This window comes from Cyprinus carpio, chromosome A4 (genome assembly GCF_018340385.1).
Source record: "Cyprinus carpio isolate SPL01 chromosome A4, ASM1834038v1, whole genome shotgun sequence".
In the NCBI taxonomy this organism is placed as follows: Eukaryota; Metazoa; Chordata; class Actinopteri; order Cypriniformes; family Cyprinidae; genus Cyprinus; species Cyprinus carpio.
Genome location: NC_056575.1, coordinates 349,121 through 368,238, shown reverse-complemented (window position 1 = coordinate 368,238; position 19,118 = coordinate 349,121). Strand labels below are relative to the sequence as shown.

At 32.9% G+C, this 19,118-nt stretch overlaps 1 pseudogene; it reads right to left on the bottom strand.

Moving 5' to 3' along the window:
* Window positions 1-5,182: 5,182 nt before the first annotated feature.
* LOC109062024 lies at window positions 5,183-19,108 on the bottom strand (annotated as a pseudogene).
* Between the last annotated feature and the right edge of the window lie 10 nt (window positions 19,109-19,118).

The window sequence follows — 19,118 nt, the reverse complement described above, 5'->3', positions numbered from 1 at the left end:
TTTGTGTTGACTTAAACGGATCCTCTTCATGGTGCCAAACACCGTCGCCCTGCCAGATGTCTCCAAGACTTGTTATGTTGCTACAAAAGAGAAATAAACAATCAAAAAGTGAATATCTGCACTATCTTCATCGCATCAACTTCACCCGTGCAGAGATCAACTTCCCGAGTAAAAATGCCATTAATCTTCTCTCCTTTGTGAATTGATTTCAAACCATTAGAGTCAGGACCTCCTTGAGCTCAGAGTTGTTAACAATTGCATATACGATTTAAAAACCATCAGCCCACATTATTTCAACTTAATAATCAGGCTTAAAGCCAAAATAACCTGGTGCAACTACATACCTACCCGAAAAAAAAAAAAAAAAAAAAAAACAATCTGTTAAGAAACTTCCACCTCAGAGAGTCGCAGCAGCACCTGATCTCCGCCCACTACCACGAATATCGCGCCTCAAAAAATCTGTTTCACCTACTTCAAAAGTAAAGTTTTTTTTTATATTTATTGTTTCTGCATCATTTGTTATTATTGCATTAGCATTTGGGTTCTTGTGACTGTAGGTCTATTTTTTCCCCAGCGCTCATTAAACTCGTTAATTCTGGTATCGGTGTCCTTTTTGTCCGATTTTCAAAAACGTTTTCTGCTTTCAAAAATCTCCCACTTTGCACTGTTGTGATTCACCTCGTAGCTGGGGTTTTGTTTTGGTTTGGGAAAAAATGAACGCAAAAATACCTAAGAACCACCAACGCTAAAAAAGTGGGGCGGACCTGCTTGCACTCTATTGTCATGCGAACACAAAGGCCCCGCCCTTAATCGCCCTTACTCGCCCCATTGGTTGATAGATCAAAGCGTGACAGTGATAGGGCGCTTTTGAAAGCCTATCTTCTTTCGTGAAGCTTCGAAACCTTTGTGCATCATTGTTGCCAAAGTCACGTTTTATACGAAACCACTCTCATACTAATGGCATTTTTATTATTTTAATTGCATTATATATTATCTTTCTTAAAGCATTTTCATTTGGTTTGTAAAAAGCGTTTTTTTTTTTTTTGCATTTACACAGTTTTGGCCACAGTGTGTGTAGAGTTTTGAGTCCTCGAAACAGTGAATCGTTTTTGCGAAGCAATCGATTCATTTTTTGATTGAAGCTTGGTTAACATTCAATTAAGATCATCCATAAGTAATTCAGCGAGTGTCATTTACATACCTATGTCTTCTTCATCATATTGTTGTCCAGTCCGTACTCTGCAAAGCTCATCATCCTCTTCCTCATCCATCTCTCCTCCGCTTTTATATATTCACTAGCAGCAGGAGCTGATGCCTCTTCACTGACAACACCTTTATCCTCCTCTCCTCCTCCTCATCACCAGCATCCCTGAAGAAACCAGATAGAAATGTCTAAAATTTAATAGATTCAGATGGATGTCCATTTGTCTATTAAATGTAATCGTTCTTTTTAACTCGGCCTGCTATAGAAACAGTAGTAAGCCAATGAACTCTCCGCTAACTCCTGCTTGCCTCCGATAAGGTGATGCGCTGGCAGCCTCGTCTTTGCTCAACTCAACCGGTAACGTTGTGATTTCAATCGCGTTAAAAGCGCAACCCGTGGCGTAAGAAAACACGCCGTGTAAACACACAGACGACATACTCACTTTATTCCGGCGTTTCTTTAGCGACCCAGCGCTTTACCCATCCAAAGCACGTTATTGAAGCTCATGTTTATTCGGTACGGATTATTACGGTAAAACAACCACTAGGTCTTCTCCGACGCTGTAGTCTCGCCGTGAAGGACGTCACATCGGCGCCGAGACACAGAAATAAAACAAATTGCTAGAGCAACTTTGGCGAGACATTTCATTTAAACTTCATACAATGACGTTGATCTTTACTTTAATGATTTTTGTTTGTATTTCAACTTTTGAGAAGGCCATATGAAAATGTTTTACTTTTCTTTGCACCTATTATTATTACATTATTACCTAAGATTATGAAATTTTGCCCCCCTTTTTTTCTCCTTTCAGGAAGTATTCCTATCTATATTAAATTATTGTCTACCCCTGTTACAAAAAGTGCAAACTAAAACTTTGATGCATGCTACTTTTTTTGGTCTAATTTTTTTTGTTTTTTTTCCCATTTATTTTATTTTAATATTTAATTGCTTGATTGATTTTTACTGCAATTGCTTTTTTGGTTTGTTATTGTTATTTTTTATATTATTATTTCTCTCTTGGTCTTTCTGAATTGAATGCTATATGTCTCTTTTCTTTGGCATATGATTTTTTTCACTTTGTATTCCCGTAAGAAAGTGTTCAATAAAAGACTATAAAAAAATTAAAAAAAAAATTACTAAGCAGAATGTTGCAGTTCTCTCAATAAATAAAATATCACTAACAAAAATAAAAAAAATGCAAACTCATTATTTTCATTTAGTTTAAAAACCTGAATGTACTAACATAACTAAAACGGAAACAAAATAACTGAATAAAATTATATAACTAAAAAGAAATCAAAATGTCAAAATTAGTATTTAATATAAAGTGTAACAACAATTCTAAAAGTTACTCAAATTTATCACACACGTTCTTTTACTGGATACTAACACGGTTTACTTGGGGTATGTGACCGTTTACGTTTTACGTGTATATCTGTTAATATAATAAAATATTAAGCATGAATGATGTAAACAGTCACATGTACATCTCAATCTTGTTAATATATATGTATATATATATATATATCTATATAATAATAAAAACGTGGTCAATATAGCAAAATATACTATGTACTGTAAATATTTATGTAACATATTTTACAAATGGGTAAAACTATATACTTAATATTCCAAACATACATAGCTGACCACATTTAGCTGGGCTAAATATATTAAAAACTTAATTTATGGCATCTTATGCTCCATTAATCATTATACAGTAACCATTGGAAAATAATGCTACAAGTTAGTACCATTATCACACCTAACACCTTGATTATAACACCATATCCATTTAGACACTCCAGATACCACGGTACCTGGTCCAAAAAACATGGTTACAACAAAAAGCTTCCAGCAATAATACTAAAGTAAAAATATCACATTTTCTTTGTTTCGATTAGTTCAATAAAAAGTGGTTACAGACATCAACATATCTGGTTTTTTTATCATTTATAATCTATGCTATATTAGTGTAACATACGCCTGTGAATGGATTGTCAGAACCTGGATTTTTCGTGGCGCTTTTCGTACCAAAACTGAATAATTAAATGATGTTTCTAACCCATAAAGTGCAATGTTCCTGAAAAATTAAACTTAGTGGTTGGACCTCTTCTCCTCTTTTATCTGTAATAATAAAGCACCTTCAGATACCATTACAGTGATCACTTATACAACACGTCACGCTAAATTGAAAATGACTATGCAACATCTTGGTCGTGCTTGTTTGAGGGTTAAGCCTGAATTGGCGTCTGAGATGCGTGGCAGTTCACTGGATTAAGGTGAAGGACGTGTAACAGATGTATTTTCAGTTTGCATGAGCTGGCTTTTAAGGCTTTTCACACTTTCAGATTCCCAACTCTGGCGCTCATCTCCGCTCTTGTAGATTTGTCAGCGATGGGCGTCATAGACTCCTTGAAGTGTGGATGTTGGTTTCATGCAGATGACCTGAGTCAGGTAAACCTCCGTTTGATCCTGCTCCTTCATAGCTTCCGGCACGTCCGGGAATCATGTAGGACCGAATGACCTTGGTGAAATAAACAATGTGGGCTGCGAGGAAGAAGAAAACCATATTTACAAACAACAGAACAAACGTGTTTTTTATTAAAATCATCATTAGTTTTGTCCTCACATCTATCCCTACTTGCCTCACGCACAATCATAAGCCCGTTTGGCACAAATTACGTGCCATAATAAAGCTGAAGTATACTGATTTGGGTGACCGTGCGGATGCCTAAATCACATACCTGAAACATAAGAGATGCATTAATACACAATTCTAGTGTAAAAAAACTACAAAAAAAAACTGAATTTTGGAAATACTGTAAGCTGTTTTTGTTTAATAAATCACTAAAACTGTTTTTTGTGAATATATTGGTAACACTTTACAATAAAGCTCCTTTTGTTAACAATTAATTAATGCATTATAACATTATATTACAATAAGCAATTATTGTTAAAAGCAAGATTTAATAATGATGTTAATGGTGATTTCATAAAAAAACAACTTATTCTGTGTTGTGTGTATAGATAGATAGATGGGCTTTCGAGTTAAAAATGTAATTAGTAATTTTTAAACTAAGATAAATAAATAATTATTTTTCATATGTTGTTCAGGTTAACTAATACATTTACAATAAGGTAAGAATAACCTTGTTGTATTTGTAGTAATTGCCAAAATATTAAAGATACTTTAAAGAATCTTAACTAATACTCTAACTAGTACTGAAAACAAGTTTGTCTACATAATATTATTTAATATAACTTTAACTAAATTCTTATATTCCTTTAAATAAATAAACTCATTGATAACCCCCTAACTAATAAATAAAATTGAAAAAATTAAACATTTCTCATTTGTAATTCGTGTAACTTGAGTACAAAAATAACTCAAACTAAAATAAACATTCAGAAAACGATAGACATATTTATAAAACTAATAAAGACAAAAACATACAATTAACTAAATAAAAAAGATAATTCAGGTGTCAATATGAATAAAAACTATAATTACACAAACAACCAACAGTTATCATACTTTTTAGTTAGTTACAGCATGATCATATGCTTTTTTCCACAGTAACTAAAAAAGTTCTTTGTTCGTTTTTTTTTCCTTGTGAAATCAGGTTGTAAAACTCGTTTTGGTTTTAAATAACCTTTCACTGAACTCTGCCTTAAAAACCACAGATCGATCCTTTTTTAACATCTCTTGCCACCTGCCATATTATCAAACATGCTTTTGGTCTTTTCTATGCAAATCTATGGAAGTCTTGTGTGTTTGGATAGTTTTACTATAAGGATCCAAACATAAAAGTCCAGTTTCGTCAACTTAACATACTCTCTTTTTAATTTTCAAAATACATGATGCAATGCTCTGTATTAAACTGACACTTCCCAAATAAACATGCAAAAGAATTGCTTGTAGAAATGGCAAGCTTATAAAAAGATAAACTGAAAGCATTTTAGTTTTAACTCGTTATGTTTGGCATGCTCACCGGCATGTGGTGATGTTGTTAAACCAGTACGGTGTGATCTCCTCGTTCGGCCTTTTCATCTCACTGAAGTGTGAAATATTGAACACAGACAGCGAGCTGTTGATGTAGCCCGCCATAGTGTGTTCAGATCCACCTGAAACTAGGGCTGTTGTAAAACTCCCAGTATAAACCCATCGGGGATCATGTCAGAATTGCAGGCATATGGCAGCCTGGATAGGAAAAACACATACAGTGAGTGAACATGACCTCAATCACACACATGCAAAACAATGACTTCCCTCTCAACCCACATTTGTTGCCACCGCTAGGAATCTGCCACCCCCTGCAGGATGGCTGCGGCTGCCAGGCGCCGATGTCCTGGGCCTTTTCTGGAACGGCCGCCGCGACGGAGTCGGTAACTTCCGGCGTCCCAACGCGGATTTCACACAGATTGTTGAACAGCGCCAGGAGAGGAGCCAACGGGAAGGACGCCACGAACAGAGTCACAAAACCACCCTGGATCACTCTGCAAACCACAAAAAAAGAAATGAAAATGTGCTATAAATGTACTCAATCTCAGGCATCCAAGACTGTTTTTCTTTAAATTATATTTAGCTTGAAATCATGACCCTCTAAAATCAAGTCAATGGCTACCCCCGTCACTTTTAGATTTAAAAAAAGCACAATACAGGCAACACAAAAACAATTCCCTGTGGCTCCTGATGATTTATTTGAGGTGCTTATGAAGTGACATGGAATCATATTATGAATGTCATTGCTTGATTACGTAAACGGAACTGGTAAGAAATCGGTTATTTGAACCAGTTTCATGAAACGAACTGTCTGAACGAACCAGTTCACTGAACAGATTGGAATTTCCCATTTGTCTGATTCCTCTTCTCTGGATTAGGGGTATAATGTTGTAAAGAATGATCGTTTCACTTCATAAGACCTCAATATAGCAAGCCATGGGTATTAAGTTTGGTGTTACTTTTGTTGTTTTTTTTTGACTCTGCAATTTGCTGGTAGCCAATACTTTCATTATATGATGATCAACCACGGCTACAGTTTTATCTAAAAACCTTCTTTGACCTGGTCTAAAATCTTCTACTCTGTGTTCATATCCAGACAATGTTTCACTGGGTTCAGATATTGCATAAAGGTCTCACCCATCTTCCAGATATTCACTAAAACAGGCCGAGCTTGTCCCCATCGGCTTGGAGTTGATAGTCCGGTTCCCAGCGAGGAATCACTTTTTTCTGAACTCACCTGGGTGCACTGACGAAACATCAGATTCTTCAACCACCTACAAACAAAACCATTAATTCATTAATCACTGTGTGTTTACACTTTTGGTTCCAAAGCCATACAAACTCTTAACTTGGTTTGGAACGACATGGGGGGTGAGGTGAATAATGACACAATTTTCCATTTTGGGGTGGAGTATCCCCTTTAATATTGTATAATAGTTGTTATTTTTACAGTTTCTTCCTGTTTTTATTTTAAGTCTTAGTGAAGTTTTAGTAGTAATATTGTTGTGTTTTGGTATTTTTTAATAGTGTTCTGTCCTAATAGGTTTTTTATTTCAATTTTTTATTTTCAGTTTTAGTGTTATTTTACCCTAGGAAAACTACAATTTATTTGAAATTAGTATACTTAATATTTCAATATTTTAATAATATATATTTTCAATATTTTAATTTCTTTCAGGTAACAATTTATTTTATTTTCAAATACAAACATTTTTTTAGTTTTTAGTAAACGGTAATAACCTTGTTTAGTGCTGATGGCAAACTAACCACAAATGACCAAACACACCCACAACAGTACACTAAAACGTTTAAAAACAGAAGATATCAAAATTTACTCAATTCGACAATGGTCACTAAAAACTATGGTTAGTACTAAAATAACATGGGGTCTCATTAACTATAACACTACTTAAACAGTTTTTTGTTCAGTGAACAAAGAATTGCAATAAAAGCAGAAACTTAAAATAATTAAAACACTAAAATTACTAACTGGAAACTACATAATTGAAAAACACTAAAACCAGAAATATTTGAAAAACAATGGCCACATCACAAATTAATTAAAATTTGAATTTAAAAACTATTCAAAATATGAATAAAAATATAATTACTCTAAAATACCACTGGTCTTATTCACTTATTTTTCATATGTATGCAATGGGTTGAACTTCCATCGGCTACTTAATTCGAAATATTTATTTGTAAAATTAAATTACAAATTTAGCATTGAAGTTCTGATGAATGTCATGAATTTTTTTTTGAAATTGGCTCTACACAGATTTCCACACACAAGTCGTGTGCAAACGCTTAGTGGAAATGGCCCAGTATCTGTTGCCGCAATGTTGATTAGCACACAAAATAATTCAACTCGCCCCTCAGTGTTTTTTAGTATCTTTTACTAGTTCACAACAGGTGCAAAATGTCATTCTCTTGCGCCATAGATGTCTATTATAAGTTGCATAACTGTAACCATGACTTTGGTTTGTTCTATAAAACTGAACAACAGGATGAATTGATTTGAACCAGTTGTGGAGGTTTGTGTGTGAAACGCACGCAAGAAGGGACTTCCTGTATGTTATTTCCAGATTGCCTTTCCTGTCATGATGATTGATAGCTGTGTGGTCAGTTCGTCAGGCAGCCGCCGGGATCACACTGTACACAATATTGCACATTTCATTCAGAAAACATACAGCTGCATATCAATTCCATGCAAATGTTTTGATCGCACAGAAATGTCTCAAAACCTCCTCTCATTGCGGAGGTGCCCAGCCAGTAGACAGGCTCCCCCGGATATCCCAACCACTTCCCCTTTGAAGAAAGCAATGTAGATAAGCATGACGATAATATGTTCACAAACTGAAAGAGGAACATCTTCAGCGTCAGGCTGTTCTCGTGACTCCGTTTTGGTCCGCGCAGCCTCTGCAGCACAACAGAATTAGTTGTTCACAATGAGTCTGGGTTTCTCAAACAAATAATTAAATCATAAAAAAATTACAAATTGCAATAATGAATCAATAGTTTAAAATAACTATATATTTTATTTTGTTTGCCCGCATGCCATGAGATCTTTAAAACTGACATTAAAGATGTGTGAACATGTAAATCATGGTTTATTATCATTAACAAAAGACTGTTAAAAATGTTTTTGTTAATTGAAATTGAAATAAAATAAAAAATATGACCAAATTCAAACGAAAATATGGAAATTGTGCAGCTAAATGAAGTTTTAAGTTCAAGGCACCTAAAATGGCCTGACTAATGACTAAAAAATAAATAAAAAATGTTCACAAAATTACTAAAAAGTAAAAATTTTTTTTTTAAATAAAATCTAATTCAAACAGTAAATAAAAATTTAATAGCATAGAAATAATATAATAAAAAAATAGCCATAAATAAATTATTTCAAATAAGACAATAATTCCAAAAAGAAAAAAGCAAATCAGGAATATTATTGTTAAACAAAATAAAAACACTACTAAAAATATAGCCGACCCTCCATACCAGCATCCGCCCTGGAATGCTTCTTGTCTACAACAGTGAGCGCAAGCTTGATTAAAGTGATTATTACATTTTGAATATGGATATTTTTCTTACAAAAACACATCGATTCGCTACAGGAGGCCGTTGTTCACCCCCCGGAGCAGTGTGATACACTTTTTTTTTTTTTATGGATGGGCGCTTTTTATTTAAAATCTTTTGGACTGATGCATGCAACCCCCGCTGAGTGCATTTAAACAGCTTGAAAGATCAAAGAAAATTTTTTAAATATAACTTGCGTCTGAAAGAAGAAAGTCTACACACCTAGGATGAACTTGAGAGTGCAGTAATTTATGTGGGGCTAAATTTTCATTTTTGGGTGAACTAACCCTGAAATACCCTTTAACTTTTTCATTTTCAGGGATTCAGCTGAAAAAACCTGATGGGAATCATTTGTGTAAATCATCAAACTAGTATGAGTGAAAGGGATCCCTTACCGAAGTCTGGGGGGTCGGGGGGGTGTGATCAAGATGGCCACTTTCCCTCGTAGACGTTTGTTGAGAATCATGATGATGATTAAGCTGATAAAGGAGGCCGTGATGGACGTGGCCATCTGAGGGGTGACGTACTCTTTGAACGGCTCCAGCTCCTTTCTGTTGTTCAGATGAGAGTGCAGATTCGAAGAGAAAGTGATAAACATTGCCAGACGATACACGATCACGCCGACCACCGACGCTATGATCAACAGAACCTACAACAAAACATGAGAACATGAATTTACATTTGCAAGCTGTTTTACATGCGTGAACACAAGTCATCTCAGTACATGCATTTAGGGCTCAATGAAATCTGTTTTATTTTTCCCCAAGTTCTGTTTCTGTTTTTTTTTTTTTTTCTGGAATCCGTTTTAATGGTCAATTCAATTATAGTAATTAAAAAGTCAAATTAATTATAATCATGAAACTTATATATTTCAAAACCAATATATTAAAAGGGCACATTTGTTTGTTTTTCTCAAATTCTGTATTTATTTATTTATTTATTTTATTTTATTTTATTTAGTTTAGTTTAGTTTAATTTATTTATTTTCTTTTACCAAATTCTGTGTTTTCCGTTTTATTTGTACCTGGGTTCCATTTTAATGGTTTAATTACATTTTTGTAAAATTCTAATTAATTAAAATCATGAAACTTATACAATTTAACAACAATTTATTAAAGGTTTAACAAAAAATAAATTTTAACAGGGCCCTTACATTTTAAGGGTCCTATAAAATTTGAATCATTATTTTCTGTTTTATTTTTTACCAACTTCTGTGTTTCCATTTAATTTTTTTCTGGATTTAATTTTAATAGTTTAATTTAATTTTAGTAATCCAAAACCATATCTAATCAGTTTACATCATGAAACTTATATAATTCAATAGCATATACAATTTATTAAAAGTTTAACAAAAAATATTTTAGGGCCCAATGAAATATGTTTTCTTTTATTCTCTCAAACTCTGCTTTCTTTTATTTTATTATATATATATATATATATATATATATATATATATTTTTTTTTTTTTTTTTTTTTTTTTTTGACCCAAATTCTGTGTTTTCAGTTTTTATTTTATTTGTTTTTATTCTATCTGAATGGTTAAATAACATTTTAATAATAAAAAAACATGTCTAATTAATTGAATTCATAAAACAACTTCATTTATTGCATTTTGTTTTTTACAATAATATGGCCCTATGATTCTTTTTTTTTTTTTTAGAATTTCTATGTTGTGTATTGTAATTTTTTTTCTGGTAATTAAATAAAGACATTTTATTTATCTTTAAATATGAAAATTAAACAAACCTTTAAATTTTTTGCACATTTTTTGGGCAGGTTTACTTCTAAAATTAAAACATGGATGATAAATTGTGTGATTATCCTATGGAAATCATACGCCCCTTTATTGTATTATTACTTTATGTTGACTTTTAGATGCCTTTTTAAATATTTAATTACATGTATGAACGAGAAAGCACAATATTACCCAGAATAACACAGTGCCGATGCCACACGACACTCTCATGCACTTGCCACAGGCCGTGTACGGCACCTTCTCTGTTTCCTGTATAAAACAAACACAAAAGCTCTTTGTTAATATCACAAACCTAAAAAACAATAAGTTCATCTGAACAGAGCCACTGCATGTAGCGAAAATCATACCTGAGTAACAGGGTTCACTCTCTCATAGATGCATTTGGCCTCGTATTCAGGTCGAGGCTGTTCCTCCTGCTGAAGAAACTCCACCGTGTCCCAGTCGTGCTCCAGTTTGGCCTGATAGCGCTTCCAGAACTCCAGAAACAGAGTCACTGCCAAAGACAAACACGTTGCATACAAAACACAAGATTTATAACATGCATACAAATAATGCTTCACAAAATTACAGTAATTTACAGGAAGTCCCATTAATTTGTTACAGTTTTTTATTAATTTTCTTTGTAAATTTATTAAAAAAAATACAACTGTTCATTGTCATTAATAAATGCCTTTGCAACTAAATGAAATACGCTGAAGCATTAAAATTAATAAATGGAAATAAAAACTAAAAGAGAACTAAAGCTGAAATAAAAATCAACTAAACCTAATTAATAATAATAAAAACACACAACAAATTACATAAAAATTAAACTATAATATGATGATGATAATAATAATGCACACAAAAAATATTAAATAAAACATAAAAATAAAAGCTGATTCAAAATAGTAATAAATACTATAATAGCATAATAATAAAAATGAAAATATACATTAAATAAATGGTTTAAATTATTGTCATTGTCATTGTTAGGTCAAGTGTTAAGAAACTATAGATTTTTAATAATATTTTTAAATCTTTTTTTATATATGTTCTGTTTTCATTTTAGTTAAAGTTTTAGTAATTTTGTTGTTTTATTTTTGTATCATTGAGATATTATTATTATTATTATTATTATTATTTAAATATTTTAATTTGTTTATATATTTCATTCCATAGTATTTATATATAAATTATATTTATATTTATATTATATTATATTTATATATTATTTATTATATATTTTATATACACACACACCACACACAGACACACACACACATATATATGTTTATGTAGTTTTTTAATAATTTTATTTCTGTAATTTTAGTACATCAAGTTTAAACTAAATTAAAATGAAAAAATGCTGCCTTAGCAACTAGCAGAAATAAATGTGCCTTTTTATTTTATGTTTGTTTAAAGAATTATTTTTTAAGGTTTTTAGTTTTAGATTTAGTTTCAGTTTTTAGCTGACCCTGTTAGTTTCCGATTTAACTAAGTTAACTAATGTTAACAAACTTAGCCTTACTGTAAAAATGCTACCAATGAAAACATATTGCATACAAAACACGCAAAAGTTTTGTTGAAACGCCAAACAAGTTTATGACACAACTAAATGTTGCATTTAACAAACAAGACTGCATGCTGCATGCTGGCTCTTGGCCAGATTAAGCTTCAATGCTGGAGCTGGAATTTTGCAAGCAGACAAAAGTTTAGCAACACAAACACTGGTATGAGTGCATGGGATCATGTGACCAGCGTATGACGGACACACTCACCCCAAACAGACATGAAGATGGCAAACACTAGCGTCCCATAGTTATCAAATATACATCCAGTCTGCCTGAGGAGTAAAAAACCAACACAGAAACACATTCTTGAGCTTCAGAGCGTTTCACAAACAAAATAAACCTCAGATAAATCCTAGATCAGACACCAAATCCCACAATCCTCCAGAGGAGACGCTGTGGATCTGTGTGTTTGACTACTCACTTTAGACGACTCACACGTGCTGTTGAGCCTCCAGTACGGACAGATTTTATCACACTGTGGACACATGATGATTTCTCCACCAATCTGAGGGTCACACACCTCTTTGCTGCCCAAACAAACAGTCAGAATCAGTCAAAGTCAAACATACATAAGTACTGTACAAGAAGGGCTGGAGCATTTGGGAAAATTCTGATAAAACTGCAATAAAAATCATGTTTGATGTGTAAGTTTATAGGGTTGCACAATTTGCAAGAAATATGTTTGTATGACCCAAGCCTATTACTACTGAGAATTAATATTACAAATATCGTGGATAAAAAATATTATTTAAATGCTATTTTTTATGTATTAGTTTTTATGTAAAATTCTTGGTTTGTATTACAATAAATTATTACAAATTTATTATATTTTTATATTTTCTATAATTAATTAATTAATTTATTTTTTTAGGGACAGAAATTTTGTGATTATGTATTTAATCAATACAATCTATTATGTTTATTTTATATTTAATTCATTTTTAATTAAAATATATAGTTTAATTTTAAATAGTTTTTTAAATAGTAATAATTACTTTAGTTTTTTTACAGAATAAAAATGACTAAATGAAACAAAATAATAATAATAACACTATTGTAATATTTCACTTTAAAATTAAAAAAGGAGTACGGACAGTCTTTATCACCCTGCGGTAGTACTGTACTGTTAGTTGTATAATTGCTGTACCTCCATGTGCTGCTCTCTCTGGTTGTGTATCCGTATATGAAACAACAGAGTCCGACTGCAGCGGCGAGAGTCAACATGACTGTGTAGAAACCCAACCAGGCAAAATATATGCCGATCTTCTCTCCGAAATACTTCCTGAAAGTATTAACAAGCTCATCTATCGGGAGGGGATCAGAAGAAAAAACAGAAACAGCACGAATGCATCAACAGACTGATACACAAACACACCTGATCAGGTCCAGAGGCTGCATCTTGTAAAAGCTCTTGGGATGAGCCCCACTCATTAAAACAGCAGAAATCTCTCATTAGGGCAACTGGGCTCTTTAGATTTCACATTAAATCTGCACTGTTACAGAAATCACAAAAACACCAGCAGAAAGCACATTAATACTCATGCAACATTTCAGTTACTTTACATAAACTACATCCAGTTTAAATGCAGGACAGGGGCCGGACATGCAAAAATCTTTAGAAAGAAGCCAAGAAATTTCTTTAAATAAATTCCAAGAATGATTCTCAGTGCAATTCTGGAAAAAAAAATCCTTTTCTTAAGAACCCCTTTGTTTTGCCTAAGAATGAAGTGCCAAGATGTGATGTCATCTCATTGTATGGCGGTTCAAGACTCACTGATCAACTGAATATTGAACATTTCAAAGGCTTTTTTTTTTTTTTGCGCTGCCTGCATGCAGATCATTGTAATAATCATTTTAAGTGTGCAAAATTTCACAGAGGGCTTAAATTCATACAACATTCACTTATATATATAACATTTTATTCCTTTATATGGTGTGATAAATAAAATAAAAAATCGCCTCTGTAAAAAATCCTTTTAATATGTCAACAAAATGAAACAAGAATATTGATCCTGGCTTTATCCATTGTTCAGATTCCTGGTTCTGGAAATAATAGGAAAAAGCAACTGTCATAATATACTGTGATCAGTGGTAATTAGGGTTATTATAGTCGACCAAAAAAAAAAAAAATAATATATAATATATATATATTATATATATATATAATATATCTATAATATATATATATATATATATATATATAATAGATGGCTATAAATAATAATCATAATATTATTAATAATTATTATTTTTACTAAATAGAAAACTTCTAAATAGAAAATACAAACAAGAAACGCAATAGAAAAGTAATATTTTACAAATATATAATTTAATACAATTAAAATGTGGCACTCTGGCACTCATTTTCATTTCATTTAACACTTTTTGTGTTTAAGTATAACTTAAAACTGAAAATTATATATGTATGTATAATGATGTTATAATTGTTGAAAAAAAAAAAAATGATTATATATAACTAAATATAAATTGAATGTTTGTTAAATATATTAATAAAAATAACACTGGTGTTATTTTAGGATTATTTACATTCTACTACTTTTTAAGTAAATGTATTTTATATTTTCGGTTTTTAATTTGATTTTAGAGATTCACTGTTTATTTATCTTACAATTTAGTGCTAGTGTTTTATTGTATTACTATTTAAGTTTAATTTATTATTATTTGTTTTAGTTTTTATTTATTTCCAGTTTCAACAATTTAAATTATTTAATCTCATAAATTACTATATATATATATATATATATATATATATATATCTATATATATATATATAATATCTATATATATATATATATAAAAAGTTTTTAATAGTTGTAGTTTTACTAAACTATGATAACCCTGAAAGTATGGTAAAATCTATTTCTATATAAATTTTGACCCTATTCACCTTTGATATCTTCCCTCAAACAGTGCAACCAGCACACGGATGGTACTTACATCATGTAATGGATACGCAGCCTTATACACGCCTCCATCCAACAGCTTATTGAAGCCAAACTTCTTCACGTTTCCTCTGACCTCATACGGCGCTCGGCTGAGGATGTAGTACGCCTGCAACCCACAGCATATCAGTAAAACACAGGTGAAGGTTAAGCATGAGAGAGTCCTTGAGAGATTCATTGAGACATTCTGTGTACTATTGTGCTGCTTGTGGAAGTGTTATTTGTTGTTCTTTGTAATTAATTAAGATGATCTTTAGGTGATGGTTCCGGAAAGGAGCCGTGAAGAATGGCGATGACGTCCTCGCTGGGGTAGAAGTGTCGTGTGAAGCAGTTGTACGTTGACGACTGCGGGGCCAGATCGTTGGGCTTGATGGGCAGTTTGATGTGCAGGACTTCAGCATAAGTGCACAAAACCTCAAAAAGGCATGTGTACTTTTTCACAAGATGAAGCATGAGCTTCTCATCCACTACCTACAAAACACAGGGAGGAAACTCTCCCATCAGCACTACAGGAAGGCATACGTGCATCTATAACAATAACATTCCTTCATATCATATCAACAGGTTCAGACAGGACTAGCAGTATCCTTCCTGAGAAGTCCATATATACGGGTAAAACTGATATAAACCACGCATGAGGAGCTCAGAAACTGAAAGAAATATCTAGAATCTCTATATCCATCTCTGTAGATGCTGTGTGATTAAATGACTTACGGATTGTGTCGCTTCCAATTCCACACCCATATTCATCAGGCTGCCTTCGAAAAACTCTCTGCGTCTTGTCTAGAGAATAATTAAGAGAAAAAGAGGGAATGTAGATAAAACTCACTGAGTTTGAGGCGTACGAATGACAGTGTTGTAATAATAATGTTGTAAATAATGCACAGATCGATCATTTGCCTTCATAAGACCGCAATATGTCGTCAGGAGTCACAGGGATTAATTTGGTGTTGCCTGTATGTGCTTTTTTGACTCTTAAAGTGCCGGTAGCCATTGACTTGCTTTTTATGAACCACCAAGAACCACAGTTTCAGCTAAAAATCATCTTTACTGTTCTACTGAAGAAAAAAGTCATTTACATCTTGGATGTCCTGAGGGTGAGCAAATTAACAGCAAATTTTCATTTTGGTTGAACTGTCCCTTTAAGGAAAGAGTTATATGTGGTTTAGTGATTAAGGTTTTAAGTATAATGCATGTGAATATCACACAAACATTTGACCATCTCACAAATAAATATTTGATCTTTTTAAAATCAAAAGAAGAAAATATGGGTAAAATATCACTGAGAAATATTCTTTGACAAGTTGATGATTTTTACCCAGTTAAGTCTGCTTAATATCTAGTTTCTAAATGCATATTACAGATATTATGAACATGTTTTTTTTTTGTTTTTTTTTTTTTTTTTTTTACTTTGCAAAATTTTTTTTATAAATAGGTATTAATTGAGTTTTTTTTGTTTATTTATGAATAAAGAATTTGTGAATAAATAATTCACCATTCAGAACGACGGTAGCCATCAACTTCCTTAGTATAGAAAAAACAATATGGAAGTCAATGGCTACCAACTGTTTGATTACCAACATTCTTCAAATAACTTCTTTGGTAAAATATCTTCTTTTGTGTATCAATCCCTTTAATGTTATTACTCAGATAGTAAAGGTAAAGGTCTAGAAGTTTCTGTTTGTTAAGAGGTGAACTAAAGAGATGTGTGAAAGTGACTTTGACTTACTTTTCTCCTCATAACCGAGCCTTTTTTCTCAGATGCACTTTTAGACTCATCCTCATAGACCAAAATGAAGTCAATCCTTCTCTTTCCATCGTTGAAAAATAATGAATCAGGGTTACCGTTGAATTCAGCCTGTTAACAGCAAACTGACGTTACAGAAAGCTCAAAATCTTCTCCATTAAGTGACGCAAAAGAACTAAAAGTCATAAAAGTTCCTTAATAAAATAATTGCGCTTCTGAATTAATTCAGACATATGTTCCACTAATAAACACTGAGATTTGTAATGAACTTACTGCAGCAATAAGTGTGTGTGTGTGTGTGTCTTATCTAATATTTTCCTGTGTTTATCAAGGCAGATTGAAAAGAAACAAACCCGTTCCACTTTTGGCACAGCTTGACCTTTTGGCATAGATTTGTATGTTGGCAACTCTTCAGAATAAACTAGGAAAAAGCATATACAAAAAATTACAGTAAAGGAAAGATTTAACAGGCAATAAATGAAAGTTATGCATCCTCTGCTGTGAATGGGTGCCATCAGAATAAAAGTCCAAACAGCTGACAAAAATTACAAACACAGCATTTTACTTCATAAGATGTTAACTGATAGTTTTTGTTTTACTTTGTGATGTTTTTATCAGCTGTTTGCACTCATTCTGACGGCACCCATTCACTGCAGTGGATCCATTGCTGAGCAAGAGATGCTACATTTCTCCAAATCTGTTCCCACAAACAAACAAACTCATCTTAATCTTAGATGGCCTGAGGGTGAGTACATTCCTTTCAATTCAAAGCTAATGACATGACGCATCAAACATTATTACGCTTTGGAATTCTCTGATTTAATGTTTACTCACAGCAAAGGGAAAACCCAACCAAAACAAACCAGACAGAGAGCAAAGCATAATGGGAAAAAATGATCTCAAATCAGATGTTGCTTGACTGAGTGGAAAATGTCCATTGCAACGATCTGAAACAGCCTGCACAAGGAAAACTCATCTGTCCAGGACTGACTTGATGAATAACGCCTCCACAACACACTCTCAATCCAGCACGTGAAATAAAACCGTCCATAAAACAAACACTCAAGTAAAACATCAGCGTGTTTCAGGCTTTTCTGTTTCGTGTATTTGTGTATAGTGTTTATCTATTGCATATATTGTATATTAACAACTATTTTTGTTACTAAAACACATGGATTTGTGAAACTGAATCACTTTTAATGTTGTTTGCATCATGTTTATGCACTTCATTAAAAGCGACATCATTATTTAGCTAACAGGGAATGTTCTCAGAATGTTTCTGCAAATTCCAGTAAAATTAATAGAACATTTGGTGTTCAAAAATGTTCTCAAGACATCAGCGCAAAAACATCTGCAATGTCATGTTTTCTTTTTTTTTTCCTGAAACAGTTTAGCTGGCCTGCATGTAACATTTTTTTTTTAAAATGTTGCGTGTTTCAGAACCTGTTCAGAACTTTCTAAGAACAATCAAAAGTAACATTCCAACAATGTTTTTTGCAAAATGACAAAATGGAATGTTCCGTCAACTTCCACATAACCAAGAAAGAACGTTCAGAGAACATTCAAAAATAACGTATTCCGCAGCATTATTAGAGCAGATTTTTGTTAATATGAGTTAGAAGAGAGTTTGCATGCCCATTAAGAGGATGAAATATGTAACTTGTCTTTCTGGTTAGGTCGTGTAGTATTGTTTTGAGTCTCACATATGAGTCTGTATTCTCTGGTTCTATGAACGCGTTTGAGCTCGTTATCATCTCTAAAATATGACTTCTGATAAGCTCAACTGACTTGCTGCGCCGAAAAAGAAACTAAAATGGAGTGGCTGCAGGGTTTGTCCTCTTTTTCTCTTAATCATATATGAGGACAAGCTATAAAGACAGCAGAAAACTATTAAAGACGCTGAAACTCACCCACATCTGTCATTAAAGCCATCTCCACGTCTCCCTCCTCTGTTTCTGAGTCCAGCCCGAAAATGTCATTGTCTTCTGCTTCACTCATCTCTGCGGCTTTAAACTCTTCCCAAACTCTTCAGAATTCAATGCAGCATGTAACAGATATCAACAAGAGTCTATGCAGCAGAAACACTTAAGATTACACCTTAAAGAAATCACAGAGTGGGAAAGAAAGAAGTGCGTGAAGTTTCTCCTGCCAGTCTGAACTTGCTGAGCTGAGAGTAGGTGGGGTCGGAAGAGGCTTTTCAAAGCATCACAGGCTGCCAGACAGTCCTTGCATACAACTTTGTGGTTGAACTTGTTGAAGATGTTTTCTAGTTTCCGCTTTGGCAATAATATCTGACTTTTGTGTTTGACT